Below are 14,630 nucleotides of genomic sequence, written 5' to 3'. Positions count from 1 at the left end.
ATGGCAGGTAAGATGGTAAAAATCTCGTCAAGAAAAATGTAGACGCCTCATTCCGGTAGGTTGGTTGTTGTATGGTTACGAGGACTGAGATGCGGGAGGTGTTGTCAATCTTTGCACCCTCAGTGCTCCTGGTGGACAGGTCTGTCTCTGAGAGCTGTAGTCCTGGTCTGGGCCATGGGCAAGCGTCTGCTGGAGTGTTCAGACCTAGGGGTAGAAAAGGCCTGGTGAGGACCTGCCATGTCACTTCTCCCATACACAGCAGCACAATTCAGCAGGATAATCCAGGATGATCTTTCATCTGAGGTCATTTTCTCATGCCCAAGACAGAAGGGTAAGAGACCCCACAGGCCTGCATATTTTCCCAGCTTTTAAAACTGCTAAAAATTGAACAGTGAAAAGCAGATAATTCCAATTTTCCATGTATATTATATTTTAAAATCATGTAGCAATGTCTCAATGTCAGATGAGGAGAGATGTGAACAACCTAGAAAACAATAGGAAGGCCTTGGAGGCCTGTCCATCACTGAAATGAAGACTATTATTATTCCTCCAGTGCAGGAATATGCCTGGGGTCCACTTACAACCTCAATATCTGCAAAGACCCAGAGAAACAATATCTCAAGAACTACATGCACACTGAAGTGATATTATATTTGGCAAGAATATGCTGCATGGAAATCTTGCCAAGGGTAGGCATTGAACTCTAAAGGAGATACTCATGCAGAAAATAAACTATACCACTCCTTTGTTTATGGGTATCGTAAAACTCTTTGTGGGGAGACTTAAAGGCACTGGGCTCAGATAATACAAGAGAGCTCAGACTGGAGGGATCAGTACACACTAGCCAGAATCTCTATGGATCACATATACTTCATGGATGAAATTTCCTTTAAAACGGACAGGAATAATATTCTGAGCTGCTCCTAGCTGACAGATGCTGAGAACTATGGAGAAAGTCACACACCCAATAAGACAGTTCATAAGGACAGGGAATCTACTTGGGTCCTCTCATCCTGTGCTTTCAAAACATCTCAGTGACACCGAAATGATGCCGCATCTTCCCAGCCGAGGCCTTTTGCTCAGTGACCAGTTTTTTCTGATTCAGGGCGTCCTGCAGACTTTCCTCCATTCTCTCCTCATCCTGGTCATTAGAAGATTATATTGCCCATGGAGACATGCATGTATACAGAGACAGACAGACAGACACTCAGACATACACACCTTTGAACTCACCCAAATATATTTGTTCACACATACAAGCAGAGTATTTTGAAGAATGTGCTTAGTTTCCCAGTTAATGATAATAGAAGAGATCACCCAGTCTACTATTGTGGCATAAGAAAAAAAACCTGGAATGGGGTAAGTACACAGTGAGCATAGGCTAAAGACAGCTCAGCCAATAAAGTATATTCCCATGAAAATCAGAAATTAGAAATGTGACATCTAGGCCTGTTAGCAAAGCCTGCTTAGCAAGGTCACAAGGCCGAGCACAGGAGGCTGATTCAGGCAACAGAGCACTGGGTGGGGGCAGGTGAGCCTCTTCTGTCCTCTGCTCACTGTTTCCCAGTGCATGCAAAGTGAGCTGCATTTTTTCAATATGAGGTCCCTTTAGGATACAGTACCTGACAGGGCAGCCAAACTACCAGCACAAACAGCTAGGAAATCTCCACAACCACAATCCAAGGTAAAACTTGGACTGGGATGCTATCAGATATAATTCGAGTGAGATAAGGCTGACTGATTCAAAGTCAAATGCTGGCAGGTATAATCAAACTCAGCCACAGTCCATGGAAATGCTGGACAACATTGTACCTTTTCACTTTCTGACTGGTGGACTTCTGGATAATTTTGCTTCATGGCTGCTCTGAGGTGAACCACTACAACACTAATGTGCCACAGTTTCTCTGCTGACACCTACTTCTTGTTCTGGAATCGCTGTGTCAAAGGTTGAACTTTCACAAGAGTTATACATGGCTTCTCACAGGGCTACCCATTTGACACCTCCAGCAATGTCTGAGGGTCATCACTTTCTAAACCCTCCTTACAGATGGTTTTCACTCAGATCAAATGATTTTGAATAACAATGGTTAAGAGTGCCACAACCCAACACAGGGTGAGTGCTGTGGACTATGTTGAGCCTAAGTTTCTGTCTAAGGCAATAATGTGATTCCACCTCAGCATAACTCCTGGACATCTTCTGCTTGCAGATTCAACTCTTAGCAAATTAATCTTTCAATTAACAAATTGCAGAGCAAACTCCAAAGCCAAGGTATATTCAACCAAGTTTAGGCCAATCTGGGAAGAAAGTGGTGGCAGGTAAAGATTAACATAACCAGGATGTTGAGAAGACACAACAAGCACGTGACCTTCCAGTGTTACTGTACACCGAGAGCAAAGGAGGCAGAAGAGCCCTGAGTCATCAGTTTCCACACTCAGGTACATGGATTTCACACAGCAGCCTCTCCTCACATCCCTGTACCCCATTCCTGAGATTTCTCCAAGTAATGTCAATGTTGATGAATAGTTTTCCCACTGTAATAATTTCAATAGTAATCAAAACCCCATTAAGAACAGTTTGAAAATAATTGGAAACATAGTGTTTCCTCTTCTTCTCTCTTTTACATTTATATATGTGTACATATAACTAATACAATATATATAAATATGTGTCTGTGTTCAGAAACTTGTTGTGTTCACACACACACACATATGCACAAACACACATATACACACACTTCTATATGTAAGCACCCATACCGCAAACACTTAAAACAAGCAACTCCCAATGTAACATGTGTACCATAGCCATAACCATGTTCACACATCTGTGCCCAACGACACAAACACACACACACATACACACACACACACAGAGACAGAAAGAAATCGAGAGGGGGAGGGAGGAAAGGAGGGAGGGAGGGAGGGAGGGAGAGAGAGAGAGAGAGAGAGAGAGAGAGAGAGAGAGAGAGAGAGAGAACAGAAATCATAAGTGAGAAGCAGAAAAGAATGAGGAGGCCATCCTTCTGGAAGCACAGTTGTTGAATACAGATTAGGCAAAGGAAATGTGTCAAGTGAGAGCGTAGACACTGCTCTCCATCCCTTATAGAGTAAACCTGTATGGGGAATGCACTTCTTGGGCACACGAGGTTGAGAGAGGTGGAGAAAAATTTCCCTCTAACCCTCACATATCTCACACAAACCCTCACCCTGAGAGAAGCCTTTCTTACATCCCTGTTCATCCAGTCAGCTCCAGGACAGAAACCCAAGGAAAGAACACTAAAACACTGACATAGAACAGGACTGACACACTGCTTCTCAAGCTCTGTCACTATGAACCACCATTTGGACAGGCAGAAGGGACCATTTTCAATGTACGGGGAAAAGGAGAGAAAGTCCACAAGCCCCATCATAATTGACAGTGAGAGCCATTCTTTTAGCAATTGAACTGAACTCTAATCAGTTCTGTGCACTACAAAGACGGCTACCACATGGCATCCCTCTAGCATAATGGCATGTAAGTGTGCAATGTGTGATCAACAGATCCCCCTTAAGGATATGCATTTTCTAGTTGAGCAGGAGGATTGGTTGTCAATCCTCCAATTTCTTGCATGAAGCTAGAATCACAGAAAGTTTTGTAAATGGGCAACGAAATGAACAACTGGATGAGTCCTAGGAGAGTGTCTGGATAAGTTGGAGAAAGGTTAAATTGGTTTGACTTGGTTTATGCTTAGATATCAGGAAAACCTGCCCTTGATGCTTCATTCATCCTACCTGAGGCTGCTTGTTACACGGATTTTCCTACTGGCTTCCCCACAGAACCTTGTTGTTTCCTTAATGGATTCTTCCAGTGCAATCTGATCCCTTAGAAGCCCTTTGTACTCATTCCATGCTCTCTGGGCATTGTTCTTCAGCTCAAAACACTCAGTTAGGAGGGGGCAGAACCTGCGGCTGAGACACAAAGAAAAAATGGTGAATCCCAGCCAGTCTCCAACTTCCTCCCACTTCTCCAAGTCCATTCCTCCTTCTAGGATCCTGATCTGAAGAGAGCCCCAGATTATAGTCCAAGTTCACTGTAGCCATGGAGCATAACCTAGAGAGAGGTCAAATGGAGAAAAGAGCAACATTCCAGAAGACTCAGGGCATTTCTCAAAATCCTGACACCATTGATTCACGTTTTTCCCAGAAGAGGACTTAATCCCTATGTGTGCTTATATGTCCTTTTTATTAGAATGTCCCTTGGAGGCCAATCTTTCTATGTGTCCTCTGTGTGTGTGTGTGTGTGTGTGTGTGTGTGTGTGTGTGTTTGTCTATGTGTGTGTGTGTGTGTGTGTGTGTGTGTGTCCTGTCAGAGCCTCAGAGCATCAGGATTGATTGATGACTCCATCATTGTGCACACATTTTCTATGTACAGGATCCCTATTTGGGAAGGACAATGACTGATGAATCTCACAGTCTCTTTCCATTTGTTCAAACTATCTACAAGAGGTAAAAATCCTAGAGCCTTCCTTAGAGACAGGCTTCCTGGTCTGCTTCAAACACTATAAAGCCTGATCCTCACTTTATTTCAAAGATAAGAATGGGCTGACATATGCTTGCCTAGTGCTGGGGTCACAACCTTGTAAGTTACTCACCAGTACCAGTCATTTTCCAGTGTGAGGTTTTTACATTTGACCAAAGCGGTATTGATCTGCTCGCTCATTTTCTTCATGTTGGTCATCACTTCCTCGTGCTGCATCATGAGCATCTCGGACTCAAACTTGTTCCTGTGGCAGGGCGTGGTCCAAGGATCAAATAACATTATGAATGAAGGATTCAAGAATTACATGAATTTAGACTGAATCCTGAACTACCCCAGCCTAGGACATGCCACGCCCTTGTTCCTTGGTACTGGGTCCATTTGGTATTTATTAAGTTTATTATTATGGCCACGGGGACAGCAGTGCCAGGAAACAAAAGCAGGGAGCTGATTTGCTTGAGCTCCCTGACAGGCTTTGAAGAAATAGACTAGCTTGCCAAAAACATTCGAGGGTCCTGTGCCACCATCCAGGCTCCAACTTAAACCCATGATGACTATTCTCCTGTTCTTAGGTAACAATTCTCAATCATAGAATCTATTGCTACATGAAAACCCAAAGGAACATGGACAGTATTTACAGGGAAAAGAATTTTTAACACACACCAGGAGATTCCCATGTATGTCCACCTGAGCAGATGTGAAATGTTGTACTGTTCAAAATGAGGCTCTCACCCTCATCATCATCATGCCATGGAAATTGACATAGGATAATTCTCAGGCCAAATCAGAACACAGAATACCCAGATCTTAAGTTATACACACAAACGCACTCACACATGCATACACACACACAAACTCACACAAAACACACACACACTCTCTCCCCCCCCCCTCTCTCATACAATTAGAATGCCAAATAAATACAAGAATGTGGCATTATCTCAAAATACAATGAATAAAATCAGAGAACACCAATGATACCCTGTTGACAGTCCAGTCACACACTGTGAGGCAGCAAGAGGGATTAGGCCCCTCTAGCTCTTCACAGGACCTATTGAACCCAAAGCACCTCCAGGTCAATTTCAACAATGATTGGTTATAATCAGAGCACCTAGAAATTCCCACAACCCAACAACTGTCCAGGCTACTTAAACCACACAATGAGAGCTCACACACTACTACCCTTATTCCCAGACTGTCATTCAGGCCACAGGCTATGATTTACGTTTGTAGGAATCAAAATAGCCTGTGCCACCATCTCATTCCCATCTGATCTTCACATTCTGATGCAATCAGGAAAGTGATTTTGACCATGAGCCCACCCTGGAGTTGTAGCCTACTGCGATGTGAGGAAATATGGATTTAACAGAACTTGCATTGTGACTACCTGTCATTTAAATTCTATCCTGGGTAATCGGCCAGGATTCTCCTGAGTTCATCTCTTTCCTTTTGCATCTTGTGGAGGGCAATTTTGAGGTTCTCCAAACGCTTCATTCTCTCTTCCTCAACAGGTGTCGTGGAGGGTTGGGATGATGCCTTCTGATCAGACTCTGTAGGTAGATAAACACCAGTAAACAGGCATATATGTGGACATAGTGTCAAGAAAAACTATGCTTACTCTAAAACAGAAGTCTGAAGATGAACAGTTCTACAGATACAGTGACCTCCTGACAGAGCAAGAAAGCTATCTTTAAGCTGAACTCAGCTCAGTCCCTGTTCCCCACCATCATAGACATATGGTGACATATGCCATCATAGATATAGACCACACCTCCTATAGCCATTCTTCTGCACTGAAATTCTAAAGCTGGCCTAAACAAGAAGAATTGGAGGACCTTCTCAGCTAATGTATGATGTGAGGCAGGTAAGTCCTTGAGTCCAAACTGTTTAACATCTTGAATCCCTAGTCATGTGTGTTGAAGTACAAAGTAACTGAGACCATGATATGACCAGGAGAGTATCCCTCTTGGCATCAATTACCCACGTAGCCTACAGGACACTGCTGAGAGGGAGTGCTTCCACAGCATATCCTGAGAGAGACACTTTGTTATTCTTACACAGGCACATCCTGGTATTCTTTGACACTGCCCATGACATTAAACAGATCCAAGGAAAGCCCCTTGACATATAACAGGTCTTGGTTCTCTGTCAAACTAATGATCAGAAATTGTTGTGTCTGGGTCAACCATTTAGGAAGACTGAGGCTCTAAATCATACGTCCTACTCCTGGAAGGACCAGCTCAAGCCAACCTCCTCCAGGAAGCTCCCCTTGCCCTGCCCAGTACTCACGTGACCTCCTCAAGGACCTTTCCATTCCTCTTGTTCTCCAACGTGATAGAAGGCTCGCCTCCCTCTGCCTTGGTCTGGTCTCTGCACGGATATGATTGTCCCTCCGAAAGAGACTGAGGATCCTGGAGAACATGCCTCCTCGGGAACCCATGAGGAAATGAAGGGAAATGGCTCAGGCAGTTGGTGTCACCGCAACACTGCTGACATCACAGAAGATTTAGTGTCTCCTGGATACAAGAGAATTTCCAGGGAAGACACTACCGGTGATGTTACTGGGAAATGACATAGCTCACTTGCTAACTACATCCACCCAGAGTGACCAGGTTCTGCAGTGGCTTTTCCAGAGACTCACTCTTGAGCCAGGGAACACCCATTCGCACACTCTCCTTCCAGAGCTTCAGAGTTCTCACTGCTTCATTACAACTCAGTTGCTGAGGAGAGGGAGAGTTGTATCAGGCCTTGAAACGGATAGAACATATTTGTTAACAGCCAAATATCTAAAGACCTTGGATGATGAATATTCTTCTTCCTGAAATGTATAAACCCAGGGTCCAGGGTCCATGTGTGTGACATATAATCCAATTCCCACAATTTTTTCTGTTCCCTAGAGGCCAATATTTCTTTTCCTACACCTTTAAATGTATGCAAGTTGGAGAATGTTGTTTCATGGAGTGTGCCTTGGGAGGAGGAATGGTTTCAATATATTCACCCATGTTTTTTCCTGAAATCTCTGTCTTACAATCCCATTTTGTGCAATGGAACCTCGCTTTTCCTGGCAACATAGGTGCTCACATCTAGGGCAAACATCAAATTGTAAACTTTCTGTCCATTCTTAAAAGTTAAAATCCCCAAAAGTGAGGGACCTGAGACCCAAGCGAGAGCCATGGAGGGGCAGAATGCAGAGGTGCTGCTGGCCAAGGAAGAGCAGGAGGAAGCAGAGAAGCTGTAGCACATCATGGTGCACAGGAGCTAGAACTGGAGTTTGACCTGGGCAACCTGCTGGCTTCACTCAGAGGACCTACAGGGTGCTTAACCATCACTTATAACTTGGTATCCGGTGCCCTCATCTGACCACCAAGGAACTGCATTCAGAGGAACCACAGACAAAAGTCATCCAAAGAACAATTCACCAAAATAAATAAAAACGAATACATTTTTCTTTCAAAAAGACATACAAATGTATGGGCAAGTCAAACAAAACCCAAGGAAACACAAGAAATGAAATATTTCACAACAACCCAAGAGTGCAAGAAACAGCATAAAAACAATCTCTTAACCCTATAATAATTCTATATGTATTTCTTGAAATAGCAGTTGCAGTAAGCAACCAGGCTGCAATGCTCTTATAAGTTCCATAGCCTCATCAACCCTTCGTAACAATCTCCACCTATTTGATTCTTCCTTATTTACAAATATGTGTGAGTTAGAATCCTGCATCTCTCCGTGATCGAACAGTAAACTGTAGCCAATGTAACACTGGCAATCATTAACCACAATCTTTAAGTTTCCCTTATAACACCTGAGCACAGCCATAACTTTGGAAAGCAAAACTCACCCTCCACCAAACCATCTATCATCCAAAATCCAGTCTTTCCAAAACACCAAGTCCATTCCTCATGCTATAAAGTATGACGGCCAAGCCTTGCATATGAACGAACGATGCTGCAGGCTCTAATACCCCAACAAAGAGACATTGCCCTAAATTCTTTTATAAGTCCGGTTTCCATGATAAGAGTTATATTCAAATAGTATCCCAATCTAGACCTGTTCCCCTGGGTTGGCTCATGCCACGTGTTGTCTAGAATGACTCCAGTTTTAAGCCAACTTTCTGTTACCAATGTTACAAATTTTTAACCATACCCAATAACTTAAAAGCCAGTAACCTATAGCCAAGACATGTAGAGCGTATTATACATTTAAAACCAAACAGAAAAAAATGAAGTGATTACACATATCTTTAGTATTTAGATCAAACACCATCTTACTTTTTGTAGCTGTCAGTTTTAAAAGAAGCACCTTATTACCTGTTGAATCCAGTAATCACAATCTAAGATTTTTCTAAGAGAAACAGACATCAGCTCCATTACCATAGAAGCTTTGAAGCTGCTGGCACCTTGAAGGCCAGCTAGTGTAGACATTTAGCCAGTCCCCTGGGGAGCTTCCCCAGTGGACAGACCTATGCTCCTAGCTACATTCCTCCATTGAGGCCGGATTCAGTCACAGACAGGCATGACAGTTAACACCAGAGATAACCAGTTGTCTAGGATGCAGGGCTCCAAAGGTCAATTGAAACGGTTTTTATTTATTTGTTTCTTTCTTGAAAGGACTTAAAACTAAATCAAGGGGGGAATCAACCAGCATTTAAATTTTCACCATTTTTTTCTCTTAAACATGAAACACAAAACATTCAAGCAACGAGAAGCAAAAACCCAGACATAAATTGACATCCGTGGACAGCTTGGTGCACCAAGGACAGACAATAGACATAGAGGGAAGGAGCTAGATGGTGTCCCACCAAAAGGTCCCAGATATCGTACTTAAAGGACCCAGAACCAGAGATAAGCACTTCTCCAATAGGAGCCAGCAAGAGCCAGGACGTCTGCCGCCCTCCTTCTGTCCCCAGGAGAGCTCCAAAAAAGCTTAAGCTCATTTTCCTTCTTTCACCAAAGCATCTGTGGAGAGTCCAGAAGGACTGTTTTTCTCTTAAACCCATTTTCTCTCTTGTCTAGGGTATAAACGGTCTCTAGTCAGGGTCAAAAGACTAAAAGCATCTATGATAATTGACATCACTTCTTTAGGTTTTAGCATAACTCTAAAAGAACACATACACAAAAAACATCTTATCATCATTACCTTGTCGCTTTTTACAAGGTTTACTCACCACTAGCCCAAATCTTTATTTTTCGTTGCACATGATTTCAATTCTGGTGGTCCTTCTGGATCTTGATTACTGAGGCCTTTTGTGGCCCATTTTCCCCACTATATCCCTCCTTTTTCACCGGCCGGATTCCTGGGATGATCTCATTGAGTTGTCCTCTCCAATCCCAGTGGAACCTCCATTTGGCTCTTCCTGCATCATTACCACACTAGAACCGGTCGTGGGCCTGCGAGAAAGCCGTCCAGGCTTTACTGAGACTTCCTTACATACAAGAGGCAAAAGCAGTGGAAAAGTACTAGACACGTCTCAAAGTACCAGGTGGAAGACCCCAACCAGGAACCAGGAAATAACATCCTGGAAAGTCCCCACCCCAAAACAGGGGCCAAGAGCAGCTGTCAAGGTCATCAACAACCTCTGGCCACAGCAGGCTGAAAGGCTCAGCCAGGGGGAAGGGAAACACCCCAGGGTAGGGCCCAACACTTGTGTTTATAGCAAGATAAAAAGAGAGTTTTTTTACAGAAAACATCAACCGCAAATCGTATTCAGTAAGTTAGGGTTAGTATTTGGTTTATTTTAGTAGTGGGACACTGTGTGTCATTATTTTCTCATATGTTCACTGAAGTGTCACACCTTACACGGTAAATGTGTTAATGCTGAAAGAAAGGTAGGTTCACAGAGTGCTACACCAATCACAGTACACTAGGCATGTCTTGTTCCATTTTGTCTTTTATTGGATATTTTTTATTTACATTTCAAATGTTATTCCCTTTCCTGGTTTCCCAAACATAAGTCCCCTATTGAATCCCCCTTCCATTCTTCTATAAGGGTTTTCCCCTGCCCGTCTGCCCACCTTCCTCCCCTCCATATTCTCCTACACTGGAAGGTCCAACCTTGGCAGGATCAAGGGCTTCTCCTTCCATTGGTGCCCAACAAGGCCATCCTCTGCTACATATGCAGCTGGAGCCCTGGGTCAGTCCATGTACAGTCTTTGGGTAGTGGTTTAATCCCTGAAAGCTCTTGGTTGGCATTGTTGTTCTTATGGGGTTGCAAGCCCCTTCAGCTCTTCGAATCTTTTCTCTAATTCCCCAATGGGGATCCTGCTTTCAGCTCAGTGGTTTGCTGCCAGCGTTGGCCTCTGTATTTGACATGCTCTGGCTGTGCCTCTCAGGAGACAGCTACATCTGACTCCTGTCAGCATGTACTTCTTAGCTTTATCAATCTTATCTAGTTTTGGTGGTCATATATATGGGCTGTATACCAATGTGAGGCAGTCTCTGCTCCAAACTTTGCTTCCATACCCCCTCCTGTGAATGCTTTTGCTCCCCCATTTAAGAAAGAGTGAAGCATGTGCACTTTGGTTGTTCTTCTTGAGATTCATTTTGTCTGTGGATTGTAGCTTGTATAATTTAAGCTTTTGGGCTAATATCCACTTATCAGTGAGTGAATACCATGTTTGTTTTCCTGGGATTGGGTTACCTCACTCAGGATGATATTTTCTAGTTCAATCCATTTGCCTATGAGTTTCATGATGTCATCGTTTTTGATAGCTGAGTAGTAGTCCATTGTGTAGATGTACCACATTTCCCTTATCTATTCCTCTGTTGAAGGGGATCTGGGTTCTTTCCAGCTTCTGGCTATTATAAATAAGGCTGCTGTGAACATAGTGGAGCACGTGTCCTTCTTGCATGTTGGAGCATCTTTTGGGAATATGCCCAGGAGTGATATAGCTGGGTCCTCAGGCACTGCAATGTCCAATTTTCTGAGGAACCTCCAAACTGATTTTCAGAATGGTTGTACCAGTTTGGAATCCCACCAACAATGGAGGGGTGGTCCTCTTTCTCCACATCCTCACCAGCATCTGTTGCCATCTGAGTTTTTGGTCTTAGCCATTCTGACTGGTGTGAGGTGGAACTCAGGGTTGTTTTGATTTGCATTTCCCTGATGACTAAAGATGTTGAGCATTTCTTTAGGTGCTTCTCAGGAATTCGATATTCCTCAGCTGGGAATTCTTTGTTTAGCTTTGTACCCCATTTTTAATAGGGTTCTTTGGCTCTCTGCAGTCTAACTAGTTGAGTTCTTTATAGATTCTGGATATGAGCCCTGTATCAAATAAAGCATTGGTAAAGAATCTTTTCCTAATCTGTTGGTTGCTGTTTTGTCCTAATGACAGTGTCCTTTACCTTACAGAAGCTTTGCAGTTTTATGAGATCCCGTTTGTTGATTCTTGATCTTAGAGCATAAGTCATTGGTGTTTTGTTCAGGAAATTTTCCGCAGCGCCTATGTGATTGAGACTCTTCTTCATGATTCTTCTAAATAGTAAGCAGAACTTACACTATGACTTTTGCAGTTGATGGTTTCTATACAAAACATTGTGTTTTTTGCTCTATAGAAATGGCCTCAGTCTGAGATATGTAAAGTTACCTGAATAGGGGAATCAGATGAGGAACGCTGTCCCGGGTACCGGCACAGAGAGGACCACACAGGCTTGCTCAGTTCATTGTATTTTCTCTAGCATCTATGTTACATTAATTTCAGCAATAACAAATTATACTGCACTCTCTGAAATGTAGTAGTGATGATATGGTAAAATAATGATGTAGGGTGTAACCCTAACATCGCTCATCAAACCCTGTTGTTCTCTGGGAGGAAGTTTGTGGAGTTTGCCAAGGAGCCAAGGTGGGTGCCTGGGAGGAGAGATAAACCTCTATGAGTGTCCTGGTGGGGAGTGGGAGCTCCAGTTGATGTCTCCCTAAACTCCCCTGGGTTGGTCTTCTTCTGCTGGTTCACACCCCTCACCCCCTCACTGGTAAAGCTGCTCTGGCCCTCCCCTCCCCCTCCATCTCTCATGCTGCATGGACTGAGCTCCCAGTGTTGGCCTCCTTTTCATCCTGCTGATCCTGGCTGCAGTCCTGTGTCCTGTTCCCCATTGGTACACTCTCTCCTGCCTGCTGCAGGAGACGAAACATTTGTTAAAGGCTCAGAAAATTTCTCTTCTTTTTAGTATTGTTTTCATTGGTGTGTGTGTGTGTGTGTGTGTGTGTGTGTGTGTGTGTGTGTGTGTATGTGTGTGTGCATGCACACAGGTGCACTCGTGTGCAGGAGAGAGGACAACCTCGAGTGTCACGTTAGGGATGCCATCTACATGGTCTCCTGCTGGCTTAGAATTTACTTGCCACATAGTCTAGACTGCTGGCCAGAAAGTCGAAAGTCCTCGGGAACTCACTGCCTCTCTTGGTTTTGTCTTTTTGTTTTTGATTTTGTTTTTTGTTGTTTTCAACATGAGTTCTGGGAATCCACCTACGGTCCTAATGCTAGCAAAGCACATTCTTTATTGGTTGACCCATCTCCTCAGTCCTATAGATTATGTATGTATGTATGTATGTATGTATGTATGTATTTATTTATTTATTTTTGAGGCAGGGTCTCAATGGGTAGCCCTAGCTTTCTTGGAATCTGCAGTGTAGACTGGGCTATCCTCAGACCCACAGAGATCCACCTGCTTTTGTCTCCTGAGTGCCAGGATTAAAGTTGCGTAACACCTGGCCTGTCCACTTACAAGCCTTTTTTCTTTTTTTATCATATCCAGATTATTTTCAAATTCTGTCTGCACATATAAGTTCTAGCCTTTTATCCTTTGCTTAACTCTGTGTCATAACTCACAGAGCCAGCAGTGAGCCTGCAATGCAGCAGATGTGTGAGCCTCCTTTCTCTGAGGTGACTTGTGGGCCAGCCGTATGCTGCAGGGTTCATTAACTTGGACCGGGATTGCATGACTACGGTGAGTGGTTACACATACTTTGCAGTAACATTTCTTTCATGATCCTATGGATGAAAATGTTTGGAGACATATAGAAGTTCTATGATTGGAACCAAATCATCTGTCTGTAAAGCCTCAAAAATGTTTTGTACACTCTCCCTCCAGATTAGAGACTTAGAGGCCTCCTATGGGCAGGGCTACTTTGTTGGGAGGGTTAAAAGGACGACAGTTTATGTTATGGAACTGGTTACATAGTTTAACTGAACTTGACTTAACTTTGTACATGGTATCTGTGTATAATTTCACATTTTTTCTGGATTTCCCAGTTCTGGTGAGTCATGATTTTTTAGTTTCCTCATTTTCTGTTGGTATTTTTCCCCTTTCATTACAGATTGTGTTACTTTGGATACAATCGCTGGGACTTTGAATTAGTTTGTCTAAAGGTTTCTCTATCTTACTGAGGTTTTCAAAGAACCGGTTCTTGGTTTTCTTGATTCTTTGTATCTTTCTCTGTGTTTCTATTTCTTTTTCTTAATCTTTAGTACTGCATAACATTTTCTTTTAAAATACAGTCTCTTCTGAGGCAGACAGACCATAACTACAGAGCATCATCAGACAGGAGATAAACAGGATGTACAAGATACAGCAGAATGAGGTAGAAATGTGTTACAACCCAGAGAGGATCCCAAACCAATGTTAGCAGAGGGGATGGAGGGCCAGTGTGCCCTCCCCTGTGCTCTATCCCTGGATTCTTTGCTATGACCCCAACATTGCTAGGGCTCAACCTGCCCTGCCATTCTGCCCTGCCATCCTGCCCCATGATCGTGGGGTAGGTGCTGCCGCTGGGGACTATCTTCTTGTGAAAAGCTTCCAAACCTGGAAACAGAAAGAGCCCAGCAAAGCAAGTGTGGGGACCTTAGGTACTGGTCCATTATCTCTTACCTAGCCCCTTGTGGTGCTGCTGCTTGAAAGGACAGCTGGGTTCCCAACCTCACTTCCCTGCCCTGGTATCCCCACCCCCACCCCGAGATCTTAGAGATTCCCCTACTCTGTGCCCCATGGAGGGTCATCTGCAGCATCACTCGAGGCTACTTTGAGGTATCCAGTCCTGCACTTGGTTGGCTGGCTCCAGAGAGCGGCTTGCAGAGAACAAACATGAAGGGGACACAGCAACTCCCCTGTTCACCCT

Source organism: Rattus norvegicus, chromosome 15 (genome assembly GCF_021556685.1).
Source record: "Rattus norvegicus strain SHRSP/BbbUtx chromosome 15, alternate assembly SHRSP_T2T, whole genome shotgun sequence".
Taxonomy (NCBI): Eukaryota; Metazoa; Chordata; class Mammalia; order Rodentia; family Muridae; genus Rattus; species Rattus norvegicus.
The sequence above is the reverse complement of the archived record's forward strand: the minus strand, read 5'-3'. Positions refer to the sequence as shown.